Genomic DNA, 7,979 nt, shown 5'->3' with positions numbered 1-7,979 from the left:
TCACCAGCTGCACCACAGAAACCTCAGCTTTTTCGGATAAGGTGACCATGCTGTTATCTTCATGTACTTGAATGCAATTTGTTTGTATACTCAGTGGAGTTTACATACTTGAGGAAACACTTTGCTGACAAGTTCCATAGTCGTCTAATAATCTTTACTAAAGCCCAGGAGATACTTTTCAATGCACACAAAAATTTTTACATGTTAAAAGGTGTGCACCCAATGCAATGTTTTTATTTCACAACATTTTACTTCTGGCCTTTCTAGAAAGAGTATTATACTTACAAATGTGAAAGTACTATCTTCTCCCTTTCCAGACTTTTGTGCAGCTAAAGAGCTTTTCCTCTAATATTCTTCTAAAAAGAACAAAAGACAACTCACTGTTTTAGCAAAAACACAGGGAGGCAAAGCGCAATCCAAAAGTGAGTTACAATTAATCAGCTGAATATCATACTGAGCACTATATGACCACATTAAGCACATCAAATACAAAGCACTTACAATGTGCTCTTCACACCAAGCCAGTATTCAGCGTATGCTGTGTCAGACGTGTTTTGTCACCATAATCATACAGCTTTTCCCACACCAGGTGCCAGAGCATGAGCCACAAAGGGCAGAGCCTCTCCAAAACGCTTTGATGTCCTGTCCCTTCCAGGAAGGTGGGGCTGCATTGTACAGAAATGCAAACAGCGCCATTTCTGTGAATTCTAGGTACTTCGTATTTCATTACAGTTTTATTTGTTTTGTTAAAGGTTCGTTAATGGGAGAAACAGTGGCGAATCACGGGGAGCCGAGTGGACTGGACACCGGTCCCGGGGAAGCTCAGGGCAAGAGGCGAGCGGGCAGAAGCGCTGGTTCAGCCCGGTCCGTGTCCGCACGCTGCCCGGTGGGTGGTGCTGCGGGCAAAGGCTGATCGGGAGCCCAGCCCGAGGAGCCGAGCGCCGCCGCATCCCCGCGGGCCCGCTCCCGGCTCCAGGGCCGGCAGCGCCGGGAGCCGCGCCCGCTGCGCTCCCAAGGGTTAAACGCCGTGCGCGGGAGGGCTCGGGGCACTGCGGGGAGAAAGGCAGCGAAAGTAGGTCAGCTGCGCCCAGCGGCAGAGCGGAACGGGACGGAACGGGACGGAACGGGACGGAACGGGACGGGTCGGGTCGGGTCGGGGGGGCAGGAGGGGCAGGGGGCTCTCCCTTGCCGGGGTCTGCCGGCGCTCCCGCCCTAGCTCCAGGCGCCTGCAGCTTGCTCCCGGCCATTAGCAGGTACTCATAGTATTTACAACGCGATAGCTCTGCCGCTCGGCACACATTCGTATTTTGGTAAATACACAGACACATTCAAGGAATTTCGGAGGGGGAGGGGGAAAGAGGGGGAGGGGAGGGATAGGACGGGAGGGGAAGGGCGCTGGAAATTAAAAGTGAAGCATAATTTGAAACTCTGCCTACACCACAGCTTTTATAATCAGCTTGTGACATGCTTGGCACTAAACACTGTTTATGTCCACAATTAATGCAGTTAATACTAGGTTAGTAACTGTGGCAGCCAGCCACGTGCATCGCCTGGCACATGGGTGCCTGCTCCCAGCCCAGGAGGCAGGCTCTGCTCTTGGGAGCACACAGCCAGGCCAGTTCAAGCACATCTGGAGCCAGTTTAACCGGGGCCTCTCTCCAAAGCAGTACTCAGCATTGCCAGTGTATTCTTTCACACAAAATGCTATAAAAGGGGGAGAAGGAATTAGGACAAAAATGTGAGTGAGAGAAGATTAAAAAATGGGAGCGCAGGGCTCTTTCCAGTGGAAGCCACCCTGTCGCACCGGGCTTCATAGCCTGCCTGAGCAAGACCCAGCATCGCGGAGCCCCTAACATGGCCTCCAGAACCAGTCTGACCAGTTTCTGTTTCTCCTGTCTCTCCATGCAGTTGGACATCTCAGGGAGCAGTACAAACCTGTAGCTGCTGCTGGGCATCTGTTGTCTCCACCTGATAAGGGGCAGTGGCGAGGCTGTTCTTGATAAAAGGTGGTTCACATAAGGACTGTACACCTATCAGCACGCAATCCCAAAGTAAAGTTTTCCAAAAAAGTCTTTCTCAAGACAGAGTCACCATGTTGCAATGGGAAGATTTTATGAGTTGGTTGCAAAAACCCATTTGTACTTTTTGGGTGGGAGGTGAATTTTGAAACTGAATTTTTACAAAACTCAAAAGCTCTAGCAAGACTTCTGCATCATGTTCAGGGCTTCCTTGGGAAATCCAGTATCTTCAAACACTTCTTCTTTGTCAAGGCATACGCCTACGGACCTGCTCACTAATACACCAGGCACACCAGTAGCATGACCTGTTTTTCTTTTGTGGCCACTTACAACTCCAGTGAGAGCAGAATATACGTCGGTCACGCATTAAGTAAGTCACTATCATCTGTCACGTGTTTGTTCACTTATCTGCTCCCCAAGGAGAGGAGTGTTTGTTTTGAGGTTTTACATGCCTCTAAACATTTATTCCAGTAATGTCAAGGTCAAAGAAAGGTGTTCTTCACTTGCAGTAGGAGCTGGTGTAATCTGAGATAAGGTCCCAGGGGAAAGGAAGCCTACTTCACAGTCATGGCTTGGCCATCGAAAACACATGCATCCTGCACAGACACACATCAGCTTCCATCTGGAGGGCTACCTCATGTTAGAAGAACATCCCTGTCAACCCTCATGCTATAACCCAGTTCTTCATATAGTCTGAAATGGTCTGTCGTATCAATTTCCTCTTTCCTTGGCATGGTAGCATTAGAAGCAAACTCTGTTCTGTTCAAAACAAGGCCACAAGTATTAGAGTCATAGCTTCTTCAGTAATATTTTAATCAAAATTATTAGTATTCTCTTACTTTTTGCTGAGCAAAGGGGAAAATTCAGCTTGTTTGTTGTTTTGATTTTGTTTGGGCTTTTTTAATTAAGCTACAAATTCACTAAAGGAAATTAATACTTCACAGGATACAAAAGAATACAAAAGACCACATGTGTTTGCTGTTACTGTTCTCCAGACTTTATTGCATTCTTAGTCACTGCTTTTTCACCTGCTGCAAGCTATAAGCAAGAGGGTAGCAAATACATGGCAGCACATGCTTTAAAGTGTGCTATTCTTTCCTGTTTCAAGGTTTTAGAAGTAATTTTAATGCATACGCCTCCAAAATGCAGCAAGAAAACCAAAATAACTGTCTTCTTACCAAAAAAAAAACCCACTAGAAATGATCTTCAGCTGAGACACTTTTCATTTAGCCATGCTTAAATGTCACAGAATTAATACTGCATATAGACAACCAAAGGGTCACACATTCGTCAGGAATTAAAAAATTAATATCTAGCAATGCAAAAATGCAAGTGTTCGAAAAAAGATTGTGTCCAAACAATGCAAGGATTATGAGGAAAGAAACTTCTATGGCCATTGAAGGGAAATGGCGTCCTATGCAGTGTGAAATCATTTGGTACATACTAGTGAGATATCTCCTAAATAATGAAGAAGGGGGGATTAGTTGGAGTCCCTGTTCATTGCTGAGTAAAACTTTCCACTATTTTTTCATCAATGCAAACTTGTGTTTAGGTAGACAGGGTAGTGTATGACAAATATTCCCTCTCCCGCTGTAACAATTCAGGTGGGGAGACTTCCCCTGTTTAAAATGTCTTTTCTATCCATTTGCCTCCTGAGGATAATCAGAATGTTTAAGCATGGTGCATAGCCCCCACTCCTGGGGACAGGGAGGGGCTGACCAAAGCTAATGGAGCTAATATTGTTTAGTGGATTTATAAGTAGGATTCCTTGGACTCACTGCTATTCATGATATATTTAAAACTTCAAAGCTGGAAATGTACAAAGCTGAGAATCGACATGGAGCACGCCCAGTCTTATCATTGAAATCATTGTGTGTCAGTTATCATGTCCATACTAATGAAGTTAGCCAGACAGCTCTTCTACCTGCAGCTGGAGGGCACAGATTGCTGGTGTAGCTCTCTTGGATAAGTCCTAGTGGGAAGAAATGTGTGGGAAGCCCTGGTTTCAATACAGTATTGACGACTATGGAAGTCATTACAATCAACTGGCAGAGAGGTCATTTTAATTTATAGTGAAATCTAAGAGGAAGTGTGATGCATTTTCTTACTCACTGGGAGCGTTTTTCTCTGCCCAGGTGGCTGCAGCATGCTTTGTTTCTTAGCAGCATGTTCAGGAAGAATCAGAGAGTGGGAGAGTGAGCTGGAGAACACCTAGGCAATGGTTGGTGGAATTGGAATGTAAATATGGAAGGCAAACAATGCCACCCCTCACAGCCAGATATCAGCCCTCAGAATGAGCACTGCCTGAGGTAGTCAATGCACAGTCAAACCACATTTTACCAGCTGAAAGAGGAAGAAAGGAGAATTTTACTCACTTTCTATTTCTTCATCCTGTTTCCTCAGATATGCAGGAGTTACAAGAGAAAGGGATCATTACAAGATAGCCTTGACCCACAATATAGAATAATTGCCCTGTTAGTTACAGTTGCAACTGGATTCTGCTGTACACTGTGTGGGGTAGAGCTGACTAAAATGTGTGCCTTCAGTGATTTGTTGACTAACCCAGTCTTTGTGGCCAACTCATGCACGTTCCACTGCAAATGCTTTTGATAATGCTGCTATAAAGGCTTGTGAATGTCAGTGTAGGAGGGCAAAATATTTTGAGCTGCTCAGCTTCACTTTATAAATATTTTTGGAAGTCACCAGTGTGAAATGCTCCATTCACATTCAGCACTGAAAAAAATAATGGCTTCTTCTAAAACAAAGACACATCTGTCAGTGCAGTAGAGTATATGAATTTACATAATCTGCAGCACAGAAAAAGTACTTTCTCAAACAAATTAAGTCAAAGCAGGCAGAGAAAGAACAGCATGAAGCTCTCTATGCAATGTCAACAATAATTAACAGAGTACTTTATAGTCTGCCAGTGCTTCCCGTGAATAAGGTACTCTCAGGCATTTGGTATGAACAGGCTGCCCTCCTGTTTCTCCACTGCAATCCAAAGCTGCAAGTCTTCACTTTTACTGGCTAGCCTATCATTAACTTTTAAATGTTGTATGCCACCCAACATTTCCCCTTAGAAGGACAAAGGACAGAGGGCATGAAGTTTCTGTTGCAACTGCTGCAGGGATTCATGGGGTTTGCTTTGCCGCGTCATACTGGGAAATTCGGGGAATTTACTGCTTTCTCAGATGCATCAAAAGAAAATTAAAAAGAAAAAAACAAAAAATAAACAAACAAATCCAAACATGTGTTACCATGCACAGAACTTTTTAATCCCTTTATTCCTCAGTTTCCCTGTTGATACCTTGGGAGAAGGCAGCTTTCTTGTTTCCCTCACATACACATAAAATATTTGGAAGCTTTCTTCAACTCCTACTGATTCTCCAGGGACGCGGAGTGCAGACATTTTGAATCATGGACCCTCTTCTCTTAGTTTGCCCATGCACAAAATGCAGAACTGATGTGAGGCTGCTCTTGTGCACAGAATAGTATTGTATTGCTGCTGTACCTCTGATTTAATCACACTGCCTTTGCATGTACTTACAGATTAGACTTCCAGTCTTGCCACAGAGTGGGACACTCCTGACATCTTTCTCTTTTTGCAAATGGTAAAACTGCAGCCTTGCCTAAAGCAGAGGGATTTCCACAAGTTTTTTTTTTCCTTATAGACTAATTTTGACTGATTTCTTCCACGTGTAAGAGTGCTCAGAAGGTTGTCAGGGAGACAACTGTTGACACAGCTTTACCCTGGTATTTGAAGGGCTTGGGCAGTTGAGTGCTTTTCAGCAGATTGTGCATTCGTGCAGATGCAAGCACACTGGCAGACTGCAGACCTGACTTATTCATTTGCTGGTCTGAGCTCACCAGCAAGCACTACCTCCAAACTACAGCTGTAAGAGGAGGTCAGCATACCTCAGCTAGTGTTATTTGAACTGGGTTGAGCAACAGAAAAAACCTGGTGACCAAAAGTCAAGTACAGTCAGTGTGAGACACAGGACTTATTTGGAAGGTTGGTCGGCACTGTGTACATTGCTGCTAGTAGCTCAGCTGGTTGTTTAAACTCATCCAGACCAATATAAAGCACTGTAATAATGCTTCTCTGATCCCAGCATCTTTTGTAAAGTACAGCCCTGAGCCCAGAAATTCCCATCAGCCTGCAGTCTGTGTCATTGCCTCCAGCTCCTCTGTGGATCTCAGTGCTTTCTTCCTTTCCTTCCTGCAAGCTGTGACCAAAATGAAATCAAAACCAGCCATCACGTTCCCTAAATTGGTGTAAAGGTTGAAAACAAGTGTAATAAACTTTGCACTGACTGTGGCTAATTAGCACACAGGCAATCATTTATGATTAAGCCATATAAAATGTTTGTTATTAGCGAAAGAGCTGAATGCTTCAGTACACAGCAAAGGTCCAGGGCACAGAGAAGTTAAGTAACTTGCTCAGTTTGATGCAGCAATTCAGTGACAGAGGTAGAAATAGGCCACTCAGTTTTCTCTCTCAAAACAGGTCTAATCTCTAGATCATACTTTGATCTCCCTTTAGCGGCAGAAAATAAAAAACCCCTCTGTTCACGGTATAAGTCTTTACAGAAATTACTTTCAAGTTACAGACTCACCATTATCACATCACTGCAAGATCAAACAAAGAGAGGGGCAGTAGGAGAGGAAAAGAAGGGTTACTTTGTGTCATTTACTTCTACAGTCTGCTCAACAAAGCCAAAGAGGAAAAACAATTTTTTTTCAGACAGATGTCTTTTACAGCACATCAAACACTTCTCATGGGCGTATGTCAGAGACATTTTACTACAAAGGCTTTGTCCTTTGCATTCACAGCAGCCCGGATGTTTATCAGGATTTTCCATTCCCTAAATTCAAGATCACATTGGGATCTGTGTTAAGATGGCAGCAGTACATCAACAAAGTCCAAAGTGCAAAATTCTTAGCAAAAAGAAAGCATTAACATAAATTGTTCCTGTACTAAGGCTGTGGTGGGGGAGTTCCTGTCATCTCTAAAGGAATGTCTGGAGCAGGAAACAGCCTATTTTCAATGCACTGGCTTGGAGAAAGTCAGTATGAGGGAATGATTGTCTTTCCTAATGGATTTACATATAGTAAATGTCTAAGTGCTCCATGCAAAGCATGTGGCCACAATATCATGAAGACAACATCCCATTACTTACTATATAACATCTCATACACATCTTGTGCTCTCAGTGTGCCTGCAGCAGTCCTCTGATTTGTTTATTCATAAGGGCAGTCTGTAATTCTTGAAGTTATCTAGCACAACAGAGAGCATTACACACAGAGACAAACTGAATTTAATATTGCTACACACTCTTCCTCTCTTAGGCCAGGACTCAACAGCATCTTGCATTTCCTCTCTCCTCACCCCGTGCTTATAGCATGCATTATCTCAGTCCATGGATTGCTACAGGATCCTTCCAAAAACTCTTGTATCCTTCCTTGGTGAGGTGTTCTTCTTTCTAGGAACAAAGCAAGTCGCTGAGTGTAGCTCTAAGGCAGTTCTCCCAGCCTCTCTGCCTGTAGAACAGCACAGTAGAGGATGGCACATGCTCCCCCAGCAAGCTGATCTGCTCCACTCCCTGGAAATTTCAATCACCAAGACACATCAGCAACAGTAGAAGCACCCGTCCCCAAACCCAATACCTTTTTCACTTGGGATGACACTTTGCTTCCACAAGACATTCTGTTCCCTGGCACCACCATGGATTGAAATGCTTCACTTGAGAGGAAATTTCATTGTAAGCCAGAAGGACAGCATGCTCCTATACTTAGTGCAGAAAAAGGGGATAGGCAGAAATAGCAGAGATGTCTGAGGTCCCTTTTGCTTCTGTTTGAAATATAAACAATCTCACAATTCTTCTCTATGCCAATTCTCTTGTAGGTTGAAGTAACTGTTTTCCCATTTTAGTGATCCTAGTTTCTCAAGAGGGTAAGACA

General features: G+C 43.9%; 2 long non-coding RNA genes across 2 annotated transcripts in view; one reads left to right on the top strand and one right to left on the bottom strand.

Annotated features, from left to right (window-relative positions):
- The first annotated feature begins 1,193 nt into the window (after positions 1–1,193).
- Positions 1,194–7,979, top strand: part of LOC139588925 (uncharacterized) — an 81,014-nt gene continuing 74,228 nt past the window's right edge. The window contains exon 1 of the long non-coding RNA XR_011678861.1: positions 1,194–1,253. This is a non-coding gene — a long non-coding RNA (uncharacterized lncRNA). The remainder of the gene's footprint in view (positions 1,254–7,979) is intronic.
- The window catches only part of LOC139588924 (uncharacterized), a 46,154-nt gene continuing 41,167 nt past the window's right edge, over positions 2,993–7,979 (bottom strand). Inside the window, exon 2 of the long non-coding RNA XR_011678860.1 lies at positions 2,993–7,621. This is a non-coding gene — a long non-coding RNA (uncharacterized lncRNA). The remainder of the gene's footprint in view (positions 7,622–7,979) is intronic.

The sequence above is a fragment of the Agelaius tricolor genome, unplaced genomic scaffold, assembly GCF_023055355.1.
Source record: "Agelaius tricolor isolate 1412-34295 unplaced genomic scaffold, bAgeTri1.0.p SCAF_4, whole genome shotgun sequence".
NCBI lineage: Eukaryota > Metazoa > Chordata > Aves > Passeriformes > Icteridae > Agelaius > Agelaius tricolor.
The sequence above is the reverse complement of the archived record's forward strand: the minus strand, read 5'-3'. Positions and strand labels throughout refer to the sequence as shown.